The sequence below is a fragment of the Coturnix japonica genome, chromosome 6 (assembly GCF_054131305.1).
Source record: "Coturnix japonica strain WE chromosome 6, WE-NBRP24, whole genome shotgun sequence".
In the NCBI taxonomy this organism is placed as follows: domain Eukaryota; kingdom Metazoa; phylum Chordata; class Aves; order Galliformes; family Phasianidae; genus Coturnix; species Coturnix japonica.
In genome coordinates this window covers 30,292,950-30,312,367 of record NC_140668.1, presented here as the reverse complement: position 1 = coordinate 30,312,367, position 19,418 = coordinate 30,292,950, and the positions used below count along the sequence as shown (strand labels likewise).

The window sequence follows — 19,418 nt, the reverse complement described above, 5'->3', positions numbered from 1 at the left end:
AAGGTATAATAGCCTGTTTACAAGATCAAGGCACAGAAGCTAATCGAATGAAAGGTTAATAAGATCTAAGTTCATAAATTAGAGTTTAAATTCTCTTTTTCTTAAAGAGAAAGATTTAGATGAAAGATCATGCAATCTATTTTAATTGTAAGAATAATTAGACATGTGGAAGAACAGAAGGGCTAATATGCAATCAGTGAAAGGACCTGGTCTTCTTGACCAAGGAAACGCCCTTCCAGGCAATGTCAAAGGCATTGCATATTCAGGAATCAATATATCTTTCTTTAGTTGAAAAAGTCACTTATTGTCCAGGTTGATTCATGCCATTCTTTTGCTTGTCTTTTCCTTTTCTTTTTCTCCCTTTTTATTTATTTATTTTTTTAAATGTTAGCACAGATAGATAAATCATTGTGACCAAAAAGCTAAGAGTCAGATCCATGCAAGCAGAGCAGACAGGCTACTGGGGAAGGCTCCATTTAGTACTTTGATTTAGAGACTTGAAAACAACTGAAAATATTTATTTTTATATTTCTAACATAAATAGTGTCACGCTTAGAATTATATTTGCAATCAAATTTATGAAGTCCAAAGATATCACTTTAATGTAGAAGCATCACTTCTCTCTTTTGGAGATTTGTCTAGCGGCACATTTCTTAAAAGTGTGCAGAAAAAGATACTGCGGATTCAGCACTTAAGAGAAATGATAATCGTCTTTAAATCATAATGTTACATTACATTGCAACACCTTGGTTTTCTCACAACTCACGGAATTCCCCAAGGACCATCACTCTAGAGAAAATAAGAGGTTTCATCAGTAACAATCCCAAGAGAATTCTTGCTCTTTGTGTATGTGTGTGCGTGTGTGTTTTGATTTTATTTATTTTTTTTTTTTAAGATAGTTTACACAAAAGAATATGGCTGTTGATGTGATAATTGTGGCTTGCTTGGCAACAATGGTTTTTCTTTTCATAATTAGTTCTTTTGGACTTTGTTATGCGGAAGGATGAACCAAAAGTCTTGGCAATTGTTTTTATGGCCATGAAGGTAGAAGGATGCAGGATGCTGTTTGCAGGGCCATGCTGGGCAAAAAAAAAAAAAGTCTCGCATGCAGGTCGCCTCTTCTGGGCCAGGAAAAGCTGCCGTGGCACTAAGGAGCACATCAGCTCTGAAAGGCAGCAGTGCTCAGCCGTGGGCTGGGGATCTTGTTTTGTGCTAACAGCAACTAATGGGTGAATGTTACTTTGCATGTGTGTATATCACTGGGTCGCTCCTGCTCCTGCAATGTGATCTCATACATCAGAGTCAAGAGGGATTAACAGCTCTGTCAAATGTCATCAGTGAACACGGCACGGGTACAAGCAGCTCCTGAGCCTGAGCTTAATTCAAATAGTTTTCAAAAACGTCTCCAATTGTCATAAATACAAGAGTCCCTGGAGAAGCAGATGTTAGTTCTACCAAACGCAGTAAAACATCTCAAGAAAAAAAATTGTAAATATGGGCAAAGTTGCCTGATAGAGTAGATGCTAGAAAAAGACTGAAAAATTCACTGTGGATGCCATTTGGAGCTTTAAAATACTATCATGTGTGTCATTAAAAAGAAATATTCTCTTAAATGTCTGTTATTTAGTTTTGAAATGAAAAATATCAAATAGTTAAACTTTATTATGTGTAAAATTGTTTTTAAATCATGATGTAAATGTTACATACAGGAAAGCAAACTTGAAAAGCAAGGGAAAGCAGCATGCTTCTCCAGAGCCAAACAGATGTTTTAGAGCTGATCTGAGCGCAGCACGGACCACGTGCCAGTGCCTGCTCTCTCCCTATGGGAGGAGGCCAGTAGCACTGTGGGGCTGCAAGCCCTGCTTTGTTGCTGGGAACTGTGTGGATCCTTGAAATTGTGTGTCAAATGCAAAGGGGCCTTTTGGCACGTGCAATCCAGCAAGGAGTCCTGGTTTAATAATGTGGTTTGACCCACATTTAAATGGTGAGCATTGACCATTATGCTACACTGTTACACGAATGATGGCCAACTGCTACAGATGCACAATGGCATGAAGCTTCTCACCAGAATTTAACGATCTTTCAGAAGAGCTTTTCCCAGAAACAATGAAATCCCTTTCAAACCAGGCTGTTCTATGATTTGTGCTGTGAAAGGGTGGAGTGTAGTAGAAATGCAAGTCATGGCCTGAAGCAGTGATGAGCACCTAGTGGGAAGGCAGGGCTAACCCAAGGGAGCTCAGGTGTATGCAGTGTACCTGAGTGGCTGGAAGGGGTGGAGCCAGGATGTATCTCTTCTCAGACCTCATTTAAAGGCTGGCAGTGGAGGTGAGGGCATCTTGCTGGAGATCCCTGCCTAGTGTGGAGGCTTTCAAGAAGTAAGCAGGTTTTTTCCCTTTGTTTCTGTGCCCACGGCTGCTCCATTTAGGCTTGTTTTCATTTGCTGTAGCCTAGGATTGTGTCACTCAGCTATTATTGCTGTACTTTCCACCATATACATTACAGCATTATACCACCCATCCCTCCTCCTCAGCCTGGTGTACATGCCAGAAGACTTTTGGAAGGATGGCAACTTTCAGCTCCTAAAGCCAGGTATGTTTCTGCTTATAGCTTGAAAACTGTGTGTTCTCCCCACTTCACAGTCTAAATCAAACTGCAGGATACTTAAAGGAAGTCAAGACTAACAGATTAGATTTCTTCTGTATTAATTTTAAACTTGGTGAGATTTATAAGAGCCTCAGATTCTTAGCTATAAAAAGTATTCAGTTACAAGAAGATCAGCTTTCAATAACAGATCTCTTACAATTCAACAGTGTAAGAAAAGCCCCAGTCTGCAAGCAGCTTGGATCACCTGGCCCTAAGGTCTGCTTACATGGTGCCAAAATGTTGCTGTCGTGTTTGACATTTCTCTTTACCTGGCAGTTCACAATTAATTCAGCTGCAAGGCTTTTTCTAATATCGTGTATTCCACTGGAGTTTAAAAAGTCAATGTCTGTGTTCTTATTAGGTTCAAAGAGTTCAATTACTATTTATGGAATTAGAACAGCATTGAAATTTTAGCTTTGTGAAGATTAATTAATACAATACATAATTCAATCCTAGGAGTACTTTTAAGTGACATTCCTCAGGTGACGCCATTCAGCCTTCAGTCCTAACCTTGCGGCCATGCAGGCCCAAGGACAGGGACATACGGTCCCTTAGGCAGGAATGACTGGCGCTTTAACTCATCTGTTTTGCAGCATCATGAATTGTGGAAATCATGAGAATACATGCACTAGTATTATTTAATTTAATTTAATTTAAAGTAAGGACTGCATATAAAACAGTGTCAGGAGGAGAAAAATCAAAATATTCATAAAAGCCAGAATTCTTGGAGAAATATTCATTGGGCCCATGAAAGAAAGGTGAAGTTGATATTTCATGTCTGGTGGATTTTAATGAATAACCGTTAGACCTATTTATTATTTACTACTTCCAAAATTTAATGAATAGTCCTGGTGATAATTTCTTTATCTCTATATCTATAGAAATACAGCACTTCATACACACAGAACTGTTATTATCTACACATGTTCCGCCTTTCTGTAAATACAGAAATTTGGTGTTTGCCAGCAGAACTATTCATTACAATTTGCAAGTGGATAAATAATGAATAGTAATGCCATTTCTTCATTAAAATTCTACAGAAGGGAAATATAGACTCGTTATTCCTTTCATGAATTCGGCCCATTGAAGGTTCATAAATAATTGTGCTTTACAATTGTGTCTAATTAGCAATGAACTTAATCCAGTGCATCCAAGAGCCTGAAGCAAAGGGAGGAATTTTTTGTTGTTGTTCTATTTCTCACTCTCAGTGACAACTGTCGGATTTGCTGAATGCACCTTTACTGATAATACAAAAAGATGCATCTTCAAAGATCCGTGTTATGTGCATACTTTCTTTGCCCCAAATCTGCTCTTTTAAGTACAGAGCTCATAACTGCTGTCCTCATTGCACTTAAGGCAAGCTCAACAGGAGATCAGCAATACAGTAGCTAATAAATGAATCTGAAAAATATATCTCGAGCACACAAAGATGCATGTGTGGCCTTTTGTTCTCTAACATGAGCTTTCCTGAGTTCTCCTACTGCAGGACTGTCTCTCCAGCCATTCACACTTACCTCCTAGAGTAAGCTCTGGCAGCAGCTGTCGTGCCTGAGGAACTCAAATGAAACCTGAAGGAAGGGCAGTGTGCCAGGTGTGTGGTGATATTGGTGGCAGGTGAACAGTTGGACTAGATGATTGTAGAAGTCTTTTCCATCCTTAATGAATCTATGGTTCTATGTCTCTGTGTAAAACGTCTCATCTATTCCTGCTTTCAGTATCTGTAGTTTATCACATGCCTATGTAGCTGATCCTCTTGAGACTCCAACACAGGCTTGATAAGAGCCCTAAATGGAGGAGTTGTTTTCATTTCTCTCCAACTAGTAAGTGGACAGTGATGCTGTTGGCTTTGTTCTTTGTACCTTTTCAAAGGAGCTTAAGCCCATATTTGAACTGATTTGATGTTATCTGATTCTTAAACCATTGCCAACTATGAGACATCTAAGTCTGTTATGAATAGTCATTTAAACAACCAGTGCTTCTTTATTAGACACCAGCAGGTTATTTGATTATATTTCAATCACATGCTTTTCAGTTGAGTTTCACCAGTGGAAAGTAGGGAGAAGGAAAAAAGGAAATGGATCTTTGCTTTTCCTGGTGTTCTCTGTAACTCATTTCAACTCATACAGGGAGCATACTAGACAATATCCTTATTGAATTTATGCCATCAAACTATTTAATACAAAATATGATATTTTTAAATGGCCTTGTCTCAGAAAACAAAGACAGACTCCAACAGATTTCTTAAGTGAAAGTCTCTCATATCACAGCTTCAATAAAATAAACATCTCTCTTGTTTTTCCTCTTCATCCTTTAGAATTTTCTTTGGTCTTTGTAAGAACAGACTTCTGGATGGAACAATTTATAATAACAATATTTAACTAAAATAACACTGTAGCCTGATTTTTAGAAATATCTCTGTTTCTTCCAAATGTAAAAAGTTGCAAAATAAATGCTGTTTTTTCATCATAACTCACCCCTGAGCAGTCCATCTCCTCCTACAAACAAAAAAATGAATTAAAAAGATCAGGCCTTCCAGTACAAGTAGAGGAGGAAGTTAAACCAGGAAGGGTTGTGTATGAATGAGATATGTGTTCTGGCTTCCACTCCCATTGGTGCTGCAGACATCTACAATGACAGCCCCAGGTCAGGGATTTGTCAGGTACCTGCTCCCCCTTGACAAAGTCCATAGCCATGAGTTAAATCCTGGATGTCTTATGAATAGCATCCACAGAATGGAGGCACAGAGAATAATAAGTGAAAAGCTGCCTAATATAACATAAATCTGAAAAACATAGTCACCCTTGGGCATCATAAAGCGGGCATAATAGTATTCTCCTACCTCACAGAGTGCTATCAGCATATATTTACAAATGCATAGGTTCATAAAGACTACAGAGACAGTTTTGGAGACCCTCATATCACGTTGTCTGAACAGATCCTGATATTCCTTGTCTGTGACACAGAGGGAGTGTGTTGTGGTATGCCAGAGAAAGCATTTCTAATATCCTCTTCCTGCAATACAGTGTTTAAACAGTTTTTTACTTGGTGTTATTCATCCAACATTAAAACATAAGAACTGTATATTATGAACTGGTTGGTGTGGAAAATGTAGTGTTTTTTCCATGTAGTGTTTTTCCCACTGTAGCTTGTTTGGAGTACTGTAGAAGCACTGACTATTTGCTGTTTGTCTCTTTCAGAACTCTGAGCAAAATCCTCTGCCAAAATGCTTGGTGTTGTCTAAACTCTCAGAGCAGGAATTTATATACTTTCACTTATATGTCCTTTGTGTACACAGACATTTGCAAAGTGGTAAAATATCTGCAAAAGTGATTTCCCACCTGAACATGCTGTGACCTGGATGCACATGCAGGTATATTGTTACAATTTCTGCAACCTAGGTGCCGAGGGTTGGAAATATGGCCCCGGTGACCAGTCATTAGCAAAACTGAAATGAGGACAGCTTCACATAAGAGGCTTTCTGAATGCCTTGAAATATACTCAGCATATTTTAAATGGCTTTAATTCAACAGTACTTTTAATATAACCCTTTAAACATGAGGGAACACAAAGAGAAGGTTAATTGGAATGGCTAATTAAACATAGTGAAGTTAAAGAACTGGAACACTGGGATTTTGTTTTGATATTTAGCAACATCTCATAACCCTGAGGACACTGACTTAGCCTAAGGTCTGGTATCTTTATAAATCGCAACATAGCCCCAGTCCCAAAGGAAAGACAAAAGGGTTGAGTGCTTATAAAAACAGATTCCCAAAGGAGCCATAATAACAATTATAACCAACATGATTATTTGTGTTATTTAAGAATAAATCCATCTCTCAGGTTTTAGTCTTTTTTTTTTTTTTTTTAACTGATCAACTAAGATGTGAAAACAGTGAGACAAAATCTACAGCAAAAGCACATTGTATCACAGGATACAGAGGAGACAAATCCATATGCCAAGCCTATCCTTCATGAACCTGCAGATACAAACTACACTTTTGCCCTGGATAATTCTGTATAGTTTAAAATGTTCCCCAGATATGTCCGCTAATAACAAACTATAGTGCTTCTCTGGACTTCCTCAAGAAGAACTTTCAGAGTCCAGAAAGTTACAACAATTGTACAATGGGGAAAATGAACAACACCTTGCCCATGTAAGAGAGAGAAGCACAGAAGTACCTGACTCAAGGTCCAGCTCCGGTTGAAGTGTCCGTGCTGTGGGTTCTGCTGTGGTTTTTTGCCAGTCACAGCAAGCAGCCCTACAAGATTTGAAGCAGGAATTACTATTTCTAGATACCTTTATTTATTTATTTATTTATTTATTTATTTTTAGCTGAGAAGTTCCTACAAGAGAGCACAGTTAACTCAGGGAGTTTGCCTTTCCATTTCTGATACCACCATTCAGCTGACAGTCTCATAACAGAACACAAATGACAATGCTTGCTAAATAATTGCTCCTTAGGAGAACAGGAGAAAAATCAACTTTTTACTAGGGCAATAGGATAAGGGAAATGGTTTTAAACTAAAGGATGGGAGATGGTTTAGATTAGATGTTGGTGGAAAAGATTTTTTAACAGTGATGAGGCACTGGCGCAAGCTGTCCAGAGGGTTCATAGGTGCCCATCCCTGGAGACATTCAAGGCCAGGTTGCATAGGGCCTTGGGCATCTTGAACTAGTGCACAATCTAGCAGCTGGCAACAGCAGCAGGGGGCTGGAACTATGAATGATTATGAGGTCCTTTCCAACCCAAACCTCTGATTCTTTGAACTCAGAAAAATGAATGTGAGATCCTGACCACACTTACTTACATTATCCTGCATACCCAGCATGAAAAAGCATTTGTATCTGTTACCATTTATACATAGCTGATGTGAATGTGTATAATCTTTTTAGGAATGCTGACGTCTATTAATTTACGGATACAGTGATTACTGGAATATTAACGGCATGAACCTAGAAGAGTAATGACTGATGTAAGTAAATATGTTGTTTTAGTATAGTAACTGGACTGATAGAAAACAATCAGGAATATGAAGGATGTATATGAAGCCTCTAATGACATCAGTGCAGAGCCTAGTTTGGAGAAGAGGCTCAGGGGAGATGTTGCTCTCTGCAACAGCCTGAAAGGAGATTGCAGTGAGGTGGAGGTTGGCCTCTGCTCCTGGGTAACAGTGACAGGACAAGAGGGAATAGCCTCAAATTTTGCCAGGAGTGGCTCAGTCTGGATAATTAGGGAAATATTATTTTCTAAAATAGCCGTCAGGCACTGGTATGGGCTGCCCAGAGAGGTGGCAGAGTCACCATCCCTGAAGGTGGTCAAGAAATACATAGATGTAATTCTTAGGGACGTGGTTAGCGAGCATGGTGGGGAAAGAGGTCTTTACTAACTTTAATGATTCTCTGAAGACAAGGAAATCCTGTAGTCAAAGCAGAAAAGAAGGGCCATGTGCCTTTTTGGACTTTGAGAACACTGGGTTTTTGGTCAGCTCTATGAGGCCTGCCACCATTTCTGCAAGAAAGATTCACTGACAATCCACCTACCTTTAGGTTCATAATTCAGATTCAATGAATAGAGAAGCAACATTAAATAATTGTCTGCAATCCAACCCTAAAACAGTTTGCAGCAAAAGGTATTCAGGCACCGGACTATGAATTCACTGCTTTCATTAACACTAGCAGAATGCTTGAGAGTAAAAGAGGCCTTTATGCACTGTATGAAATATTTAACTGGAAACATATTGCCAATAATCAAATATTATGCTCAGAGAAACCTAAATGCAGTCTAAAAATTGAGAACTTACTGCTGAGATAGCAAATAGCTTGCTCTTCATTTCTAAAGGTCCTGCAATGTTTCATCATTGCTTTGCAAAAATATCTGAGAAATGTGAAGCCTCCCTGCAAAATTCAGCACAAAAGGTCCACTTCCCAGCTGCCTTTGTCACCCATTTAGAGAAAAACAAAATGCAGTTTTCCAATTATTATTTATTTCCACTTTACATCCCCACCCCCCACCCCAATTTCCACAGCAGATTCTGCCCCCAGAAGGGTGGTGTAAGTCCAGAACTGCTCCACTGACTTCACGGAGGCATAAATGAGAACAGAACATGGCAATTACTTTTAAATGGATTAATCAGAGCAAGTTAAATAGTAAGGAGAAAATTCTGCTTCCATTTTATATTCGGGTCAGAATTTGAGTATTTGTTCTCCTCATTTGCCAGTGCTTCAGACCTAGGAAATAATATCTGAGAATTCTTTTTTCTTTCTTGACAAAGAGCACTAGTCAAAAATTGGGAACCAGATGGCTGCTTATATATTTCTTTTTTTTATTTACTGCAATACTAAAGCCACCATAAAAAAGCAAAGTTGAACAGACAGAGCTAATAATATAATCATTCAAAACACCTGCAAACAGTGCAGATGGGCAATTTCTGTCTGCAAAATCATCAGTGAAAGCCCGCCTTCCCATATGGGCAAATCTAGCTGCCTTAGAGCTTCCTAAGCTCTGTCCCTTACCTTAAGAAAACCTGCATTGAGCATATGTAGGCTTTTTATAGCAGAGCAGAAGTGCCGGTATCTGCTTGTTTATTTTCGTTAAATATAACTTACTGCACTTATAGCCCTCTATCAGTGTATTTGATTTGCCCATCATATGTCCCCAAAGTGCAGAAACCCTCAAGCAGGAAGGCAAACTGCTTTTATTCAAGCAGAACACTTACAATTGTTAATGTGTATTAATGCAACTCCAGCACACAAGTTTTCTTCCTTTATGTCTGCAAACAGTTACAAGAGTACAGTTGCTGTTGCTGGGGACTGCAAGAACATGTGTCTATCTTACATGTGCATGCACTTAGTATTGGGTTATGAATAAATTTCCTCCCCCAATTAAATAAAAACAATAAATCCTCCTTTTGTCATCTCTTTAATATGTAATTCCCTACTGTAATGCACAGCGAGGGATAGGAAGGAATGAGATCCAGGGTTTTGTGGGCAGAGTGTCTCTGCCACCATATTTGCCCAGTACAGACAGGCTGGCAAAGGTTAGTGAGATCTCTTTCACCCTAAACTGGGTGTCCTGATTTCAGGCAGCTGGAGCCTCAACTGGATTTAGTATAGAGCACATTGCATCAGCAGTGCCCAGCACACTCCCTCCCCACTCCTGTATGTGAAATGTTCAGCTCCAGATCAGTGTTACCTTTAAGTCAGCATCGTTAAGCCTCCCTTCTTAAACTCCAGTGCTTCACGTGGAAATCTTAGCCATAAATTTGATACTCCTCTAGAAAAAAAAAAAAAAAAAAAAAAAGAAAAAGTGTAATTAAACACTGTGAAAAAGAGAGTAGCAAGGATGTTCCAAGCCAAGCAGATCATCTTCAGTACTACTATATTCAATGAGTTTACTCTGTTGTGTCTTTGCTCTGCACAATATAAAGAAACTACAGATCTAACACTTTTTTTTTCCTTTTTTTTTTTCCTTTAATACTAGCTGTGTACAAAAATAGAAGGCTTAACTACATTTCTACACTGCTGTTCTTGTTAGGTGTGGGCACCCACACCAACTGCTGTAAGAAAAATAATTCCTGTTCTAGAATATCTACAAGATTACATTGAAATGCCCTATTTATGGTTACAAGTATTGTTTTTAAACAGATTTTCTTCCACCCAGAGGGATGATAAAAGCAAGCCCAGCTGAAGCACAAGAAGGGAAAGAAACACAAATTAATATTATCTATCTTATTTTCCTCTTAAAACCCCACCCTAAAGTGACTGTATCAGCAAGTGCCTGCATTCATCATGCTGTGGATTGGATGGTCGGGGGCTTTCTGTCCTTTTGCAGGTGCTCTCCAGTCTCTGGCTGGAGCCCATTCCTGTGGGCAGGCCTTAGATTTTGTGTTCTACAAACACATGTGCAACTTTAATGCGTGAACTACGTAAATACTCTCTGGCAGTGACATGTGGCTTCTTAAAAGCAACTGAAAGGAGTAGAAGCCAGGCCTCAAGAACACAAGGATTCAGAGAAAACACTGCATGCAATGGACCTGGTTCTGGGGAACGTCATCATTAGGCCACCAGGATGTGCAGCATTAGCAGCTCCTGTCATCAGCTTAACACAACTATTAGAAAGATAATAACGTCATAGGGAACGAAGGAGGGGGGGAATGCATGTACAGAGAGACCAAATACATATCTACACAACCCTGAAGAAAAGCCAAGAGCTTAGGAGACAGCAGCTTTTACAATGCCAGCTCATGTAGGAAGAAAAGGTATAAAGCCTTTGCTAGGGCTTCCTATAGTGCAGTAGTTCCATTATCATTATTAAGTTTCTTCTCTTCAAAGTTTCCCAGATTTCCAAAGTGTAACAATAATTCTAATAATTACAAAATGGAGCACACTGCTTCCATGACCGACTGTGTTCCCTGTTTTCCTCCAAGCTAAAGCTCTGCTTTCATGTAATACATAAAAGAGCAATATTGCTCTGATGAACTAAGACACATGAAATATCTAATTAACATTAAAATACTGTCTCTTGTCATTAGCTTCATTTGCACTTTAAGTGTCAGTTCTTGAGAGAGAGGTTCGGAAGCAATGACCTGGCCCTTGCAGAAAAATAAAAAGGCAGAAAAAAAGAAGAAAACCCACCGCAGTGTACCACATTCCCCATCAACAGGACTGCATTTGTTTGCACCAAGACACAGAGCAAAGATCTTCCTCCTGTGTGAACGTATTGCCTCAGTTTGCTGAGGATGGTAAAGTCCTGTTCGAGGATTGAGAAACCCTATGTCTTAGGGACACAGATGGACAAGGCCGGGGCAACAAGAGAGAGATGAGCTGCAGATGAATGGCTGTGAAGTGGTCTTTTGTGTGGGCTTACCTCAAGGGAGATGGCCATCTCAGAGGAACTCACACGACTCTTACCCCAAGCCCACAGGAAAGCTGCTTAGGCAGGAAAGAAGTAGGATAAAAAGGGCATGGACAAACCATGAAGATAGGTACCCGACTTCAGATCCCTCGCTGTTGCTCTGCTGCTGCCAACAGACTCTCCTGATTCTGCTGCATGAGACCGTGATGCTTCCTCCACCACGTGCTCTGCGCTGACCAGCTTGCTGCTTGTGGCCAGCCACACTGCTGCTGCTCCCTTCTGCTCCTGCTCTCCCCTACGCTTTTGCCTTGGACCAACAGTACGCTCTCCGTCCCCATCTTCTCAGCCACTGGTGGAGGGCATTTTAGCCACAAAAGGGTTGGGTGGGGAAAAAGCACTGAGGATGACACCAGGACCAGCTCTGGGGTTACTGTGGAGGTGTTCCAAGTCAAAGCCCAGCTCAAAGATTACTCAGACCCAGCAAATGTCAAAATGGACAGTAAAGGTAGGAGTGGTGTGGTTGGTTTCTACATGGCTGGCAAACAAGCCAGCTTGTTGAATCTAATTGATTTATGAAAAAAGATAACCTGTTGTGATCATCCTGATGGGAGGAGGAAGACAAAGGAAGATCATTATTTTCATTTTAAGATGACCAACTTGTTAATCCAGTTTTGGTTATTTACACTGCTAGGAGGTTTTTGCCAAATGAGAATTACATCAATTTACATATTTACCTCTTTGTTTTCTACCTGGCACTGAAGTAGGCCAGATCCCTTCACAGCAAAGCAGGGCACAGCCTCAAAGAACAGCACAGTGGGAGGAGGTTGGGTATATGCTCAGAGCTGGATTTTGGGGCTCTCCGGAGAGGATACTCTGAAGAGGAAAACTGCACTGGTCAGAGCAAGCACTCACCTCCAGCAACCAGCATCCCATGTAGTCTCAGAAACACACGCATTTCTGGGCCAAATCTGGTAACAGCCCCTAGAATAGACAATCAGAATCATTAAGGTGGGAATAGACCTCTAAGATCATCTAGTCCAACTACTTACCTACCACCAAAACTGCCCACTAAACCATGTTCCCAAGAACCACATCTCCATATTTCTTGCATGGAGCGACAGTAACTACCCCACCTCCCTGGGCAGCCTGTTCCAGTGCCTGACCTCTCTGTCAGAGAAGATTTTTTACTAATATCCAACCTGAATCTCCCCTGTGCAACTCGAGGCTATTCCATCTCATCTTATCACTGTTACCTGGGAAAACAGCGCTACCTCACCCCAACCTCAGTAGAAGGAGTTGTAGAAGGTAACAATCCCTGAGCATCTTCTCTACAAGAAATAATTCCAGTTCTTCTCAGTCACTCCTCATAAGACTTGTGAGAGAAGACCTCCATTCCTAGTCCTATTCTCTTGGCCAGGAAGCACCCCTCTGCTGCTGGATGTGCTTTGGGGCAGGCAGCATCCACCACCTTCACAGGGCTGGAGGAGGGATGCTGCTGCAAGGGCAGGGAAGAGCAAAGACAACACACACATCACTGGGAATCCCTTCCTTGCTGCTAGCTGTCCACGTGCCGAGACCTCTTTTGCCTAAGCATCAGAATTAAATGCCAAAACAAGTAAAACTAATTGCATCAATGCATTTCCCTTAGTCAGCACATCTCTTGGTTGCATTGCTGTTATTCCTTGCCATTTGTAGGTCAGGATCTAATGGATGAGCTTTACAGGCCCGCATATTTCTTTTTGGAGTTCATTAAAGCCAGAAGCAATTGCACCTTAACATTTCCATGCAATTGCAAATTTGACCTCTGGCAATGGGCCCTGCAAATCGATTCATTTCCAAACTGGTTATGATTTGTCATCACTGAAAACTTTGGTGGGGAGAGCACCAATCCAGCACCCCATACAAACAGCCAGGAGCAGGACAACTGCCTGGAGCAAGGGCCTGTGAAAGTCTGAAGGCAGTTTTGACACTGATTAGAAACAGTTTATTATTTAAGAGTCATCAAGTTTTTAAATGTGCTAAAAATTGATGGCAAAACAACCAAATGCATCCTATGTTTGGTTAACACCTAAAACTTGACTTTGACCTTCTGGTACCAGAGCAAAGAAATTCACAGTTTAAAACTACTTGTCTAGGCAATGCTCTGTGCTTAACTCACACTATTTTTACAAGGGGTCTGTGCACAGTTTTAAGTGCCATATGTCCAGGGGAAGAAAGAAAAGCAACAACAGAAACATAGATAACTATTTCTTTTCTAAATTGAAGAATTTAAATCTTGTAGAATATAATGCAACAGCTCTATCTGGTTATTGGTTTTCATGCTTTTTTTAAACTATTATGAGTTAAAAGTCACTGTTTTGTTTTTTTCCTATAAGCATTTGTGGAAAACAGATGTCTAAAATCAATGCTGATTACACAGCACGCAACTTGCACCTTTGAAGAATTTATTTGTTTATAAGCTATAAAAGTAAAAATACCTGATTTTAATTAAGTGAAAAGTCCACTTACTTCTATTAAACTCCCATTTGCATAGGTTTGTAAGTGCAAACAAGTAAACAGGACAGGAAATTGCATTTATTTCTGAGCATAGCATGTGTGAAATTCTGCCCTGGCTACGGATAAGGAGACTGGGAATAAGACCTACAAGAACAGGTCATGAGTTTGAGAAGACTCTTGGTCTTAATAATCTTATTATTTCTCTGAATCAGTGAAGTTTCATCTTTCAGCTACAGGGAACTGCAACATTTTTGTTGGATGGACCACGGGGACATTTAATACAAGTTCACACTCCCTACACGGGCTCACACAAAGGTGGCCACTACGGGTAACTTCAACAAGCACAGTATCAGAAGAAGTTCTAAACTACAAATATAATTTGCTTAAAGTTTTATTACTTAGAATGAATACTGTAGCAGGATCCAGAAAGCAACCAGCTACACACACATCATCTGCTTTGCTGCCAAGCCCTCAGTGAAGCTCTCTGCCCCTCACTCCAATCAGTGCCTGTACATCATCACCTCCTCAGCGCACATTGTGCAGCTCCCAAGTATCATCCCACAGGAGAGTTTCAAAGACTTTGAAATGCAGCAAGCATCAACAGATAAAAACTTAATAAATTTATATACGTATTTCTAAAACATTCGCTATGTCTGCATTTTGCCTACCCAAGAAGCTTCTCAAATGAAGTTTTTGCCCTTTTTATGTTTGGTCTGGGAGAATAAATCAAGTTTCACATGACTGAGTAAAATAGTTTATCAAGAGAAACTTCCTTTAATGTGCAGCCATGACAGCGCTACAATTTAGTTTTAAGTGATAAAGGCAAGCCTTGGTCCATGTCAGTGAAACCACAGAGAGATCTGTCCTCCCTGATCCTCAGGAAAATTATCAGCACTGTGGCTTTTGTTAAGTCTTTTCATGCAAGATGTCATTTTTCAGGAATGTACAGTAGTTATCTTGTAGCGAATGCAAACAAAGTTATGAAGTCTACAAATTAAAGCAGAGATGAATAACCTGTTCTCTGGCTAATGTAATGTAGAATATTCTATACTTCCATATCAAAATTTTATCTATTTTAATATACAATAATTATACCAGATAGAATTTCCACTTCGGCCTGTGCCAAGTGCTGTGACACTGCTGCACAATGGGGCACCCCTGGCGGTCACAAGTAGGAAGCGGAACCCAAGTCTCTGCACTGCTGGGCCCTGTTGGCTCAAAGGATGCCCCCTAAGGCTTTTAACCAAACACAAAAATGCTGCAAAGTTGTGCTTTCCAACACAGCATTGCCAACTCTCAACTGTTCGAGCCCAGTTTGCTTTCTATTCTCCTGCTGTCCCCATTTTTTTCTGATCATCCTGAATGAGGAGCTGGTGGAAAGAGATGCAGAAACATGGGATTAGGTCATTCAGAGGAGCAAAGAAAATCTGCAGCCTGCACTGTCAGCTGGCTCTCTCTTGTCTAAAGGCTTCTGGCTTTGCAATGAATTGCTGGCATGAAACAAGGGCAAGACTCCTCAGTGTAATTAAAATGGTAGCCCTACAAGCGCTGCCCTTCCCACGCACACGTGGTACCACTGCTGCTGGGAGCTCCTGGCTGCAGACCAGCAGAGATCTGGGTGCATCCGCAGAGCACAATGCGCTGCCACAAGGTCCTGGCACCGCTCCCCCTGAAGCCCTGGAAGCAGCTCAGCATGGCAATCCACCTTGGCCTGCTTCCTGGATGCTGCACTGATGCTGCAGATGCTACTCTGACTCAGGGAAGAGCCTGACTGTTCAGAGCTGCCCTGGGATCCTTGCACAGTGCCGTCAGGCACTCATACCAGGTGCATCTTGCACAAAGTCACCTTATTTTGCAAGCTCATCAATGGACGTTTTGTGGAGAGAAAGCACAAATGTTTGGTAATGCTGGCCATATGAGAAAGAGGCTGGCAGTCCTTTCTCAGTCCTTTTTGATTTAAAGTGCGCCCATTGGTCGGCAGCTTAACTTCAGTGTCTTGCTCGTTTATCATACATAAAATAGATGTATCTGTTCCCAGCTACACTGAAGGCAACATGAGGGGCAGAAGAGGGATTTAGAGTCACTTAATAACTGCAAAATGATGGCCATACAGGCACGGTGCTAGGAAAGAGCAAAATATTTCTTTGGCAGGTGAATAATTTGTGCCCTGAAGCCACTGAGAGCTGGAACTGACCTCTTGTGTCAGCTTAGCTATCTGTGTCCATTTGGCCCTAAATAATGTGAATAAATAAAGAAGTGACAGCTAGAGTCTTCTTAAATTTCAGGAAATTCTGTCTCTTTCCCACAGAAGTGAGTTCCACAGTTCAGTCACAACCCAAGGGAAAAGAAGCACCTACTTTTACAAATCTGCTGCCCAATTGGCAGGTACGGAGAAAAGCAATGGCAGATAAAGCTCCTTTAAACCAGTTTAGAATCAACCACAAAAGATAGAGGTCATGATGTGATAATAAAGAATGACTTACCCCTTCCTGAGAAACAAGGCTCACCAAACACTCCAAAGGAGGAGATCCCCAAGTGGATGTCCTTTCCCTGTGGCTGCCAGCCCTTAAATGAGGTTGGAGAAGGATGGATCCAGGCTTCTCCCATTCTGGTCTCACAGGTGAATTGGTTCCACCTGTGCTCCCAGGGCTGGCAACACCCCTTCACCAGATGCTCAGTCACTGGTTCAGATGTGACTTAGCAGTTCCTCCAGTTAGAGACGATGTGCAGATCAACAAATCATTCACATTGTTTTGGGTACTTCCAGTACATCTTCTCTCATTCTCTGCCCCTGAAGTACAAACCCTCCAGTGCTCTACATCAGAAGAACTCTGTCCCAGGGCAGCTGAAAGTGATGCATTCTGCAGGACATGGCTGTGACACTGGTCCCCCAGGAGAAAGCACCAGGTCCTGACACAAAGCCACATCATGGCTTCTGCCTCTGCAGGAAACAACTAATTCACTGTTACGTCATTGGCCGGAACTGCACAGGCTGTGATGTAAGGGGTGAAATTTCCAAGTACCCTCCCTCACCATTACGCAACATTTCTTTCTTAATCATTAACAGCAACTAAATGAACATAAAAAATTATCTGGACTGAATGACAACAAAACAAACAAAAATTAGTAACATTGCCTAGAGCAGTGCTGAACTGATGGCTGATGTGATGGTGACAGACAAATCCTTATTCCCATTCTAAATTCTGTCTACTAAATAAATAAGCAATGCCATCAATAGCATTTCCAGCATTGCAATCACCTCTTGCAACATTCACTCCACAATTGCATTTCCTTTGACTAACTCTGCAACAACACCGGGTGCCAGGCTAAGCTCAGAAGATGTACAGCAGCCAGTGAACTCCTGAGAAGAGATTGGATGAGGTGGTATCAGGTACCTGATGCTCAAAGCCTTCTACCAGTCCTTAGTAAAGACCAAGTACTTTCCAGCACGTTATACAGACAAACTGAGTTGTCCTATTTGGATATCTTTGTTCAGATTCCTAGTGATTGTAGCCTTATTTTCTCCTCCTGTTCACTAGAAATCCCAAAGCACTTTCCGTAAGAACAGGGGTTGAATCTGAAGTGCTTGAACACAATATGTTTCCTCCATTAACATGAAAAATGCTGCTCACCACCTGACAAGCGCCTGTACTACGGACTGGCTTCAGTACCACTTCTGAATCATCCATCCCCTGTTGTCCCAAGATGAAAAGGGGCATATATTATGTGGCTTGCTCTTAGTACTTCATATTTTAAGCAACTTTTTCAGTATTTATCAGTTTAACTTCTCCTCTGGAGCCTCTGGCCTCATACTCATCAGTGCCAGCACTGCTCATCCAGGGGATTGCTCAGCAAGAAGCAGGGGAGAGCTGAGCATGGACTTTCTTTCCCTACTCAACACCAGTGTCAGGATTCCATATCCACTGTAAAAATGTGAAGGTCTTCATCTGGACATATTCTTCAGCAGAGTTACAAAGTCATGATTCCCTTTCACAGCAGACAGAAATTTGGGGTGAGGTCACGTAAGTCCTCAGCTAGAGAAAGGTATGTACATGCACACACTTCCACATCACTTTAAACAGGTGTTCTGGATCATTTGTTATGTAATGATTCAAAAGAAAATCCGTAAAGATGTCCAAGGAATGGATAATAATAAAATACTGACGCCCTCAACAGCACGTTCCTTCTGAGAGGCAATGGAAAAGGATAACCAGTGGGTGAATTATTGGATCAGTTTATTTTGTAATGACATGAAAACTCCACTTAAAAATTATAATTTAGAAGATGTCTAGATGCCAGTTATTTGCACCTTGTACTTTGGGATAAAGAAATACGTCCAGATACAGATTTCTGTTCTTAGTTGAATGTAAAAGTGATGCTTTCTGCTTTTGCTAAAATCTTCATTACATCCTTATGCAGCATGAACTTATCTTTACCTGTAAAGATACCTTCTTAATCCTAGAAAAAATAATTTGGGGTTTTTGTTTGTTTAAATTAAAATTTTAATTTGGGAAAATTAAAGGACTCTAAGATTAACAAAACTGGCAAAAAATTAGATTAAAGTGGAGACCAGCCTGAAATTACTATGCCAAAACACAGACAAACATGTCCATATGTTTCAGTTAAGAGTATTATTTTCTCTAGACAGTGACACATTCAATAACATAGATTTTGTAAATCTTCATTTTACTAAACTGCTTGCTGTTGGAATACCAAACTCATAATACATTTTTACTGTTCCCTCACTTCATTCTCCAAACGTGGCCAGATGGAGAAAGGGGATGGAATAAAAGCATGATTGAGGGTGTCATCACTCTGATATGTGCATGGGTCTCCCCAGAAATGTGGAGTTTGAAGTAGACAGTTTCCTGGAAACAGCCATGACATTTCCTCAGGAACAGCTCAGGCTGAAGAAAGTCATAAGTGAGAAATACCAAAAGCTGAAGTGATGTTGGGATGATAAAGAGACTCTTGCCTCTCCATGCATGGCACTTGCTTGCGGATTCTGGATGGAGGTATCTTATCTGCAGCCATATCCAGACTGCCATCTCTGTTCAAATGGAAATCTGTAGATAGAACTGTCAGGATTTTTCTTTCCTAACGGAAGAAATTGGTTGAGTTTACTCCTCTCTTCATTCTTAAAGAAGAAATGAAACACCCGACTTTCCTAACTCTTAAGCCATAACTGAAAAATTGTGATGCAAACGGAAAGCGTAACATACATTAAATAGAGGTGTGATGAGGCCATATTAGGTTATTATGCATTCCAGTTATTCTGTGTTAGACTAATCAAAGTTTACTTGCCTTCATCCTCCCTAATACAAAGCACGAGTTGAGTGGGCAATGACCGATTTAGAGACAGAAGTTCAAAGAATTGTTACTTTCTATTGTCCAACATCAAAAAGAAACTGTAGTTGTTCTTAT

The 19,418-nt window shown here is 40.7% G+C and overlaps 1 protein-coding gene and 1 long non-coding RNA gene across 8 annotated transcripts in view; both read right to left on the bottom strand.

The window, feature by feature from the left end:
• LOC146760558 (uncharacterized) overlaps window positions 1–6,904 on the bottom strand; it is a 36,366-nt gene extending 29,462 nt beyond the window's left edge. For all 6 annotated transcript variants that reach the window (XR_014947774.1, XR_014947776.1, XR_014947777.1 and 3 more), the window contains exon 1: window positions 6,823–6,904. The gene's annotated coding sequence lies outside the window, so the exon portion shown is untranslated. The remainder of the gene's footprint in view (window positions 1–6,822) is intronic.
• Window positions 6,905–6,976: 72 nt separating this feature from the next.
• On the bottom strand, window positions 6,977–14,044 carry LOC146760557 (uncharacterized). 2 transcript variants are annotated; one of them, XR_014947780.1, is made up of 2 exons: window positions 12,411–14,044; window positions 6,977–9,917 (listed from the first exon to the last, which is right to left on the bottom strand). It is a non-coding gene; the product is annotated as an uncharacterized LOC146760557 (long non-coding RNA). The 2 variants fall into 2 exon arrangements; XR_014947781.1 differs by lacking the exon at window positions 12,411–14,044 and adding an exon at window positions 11,633–12,150.
• Window positions 14,045–19,418: the final 5,374 nt, after the last annotated feature.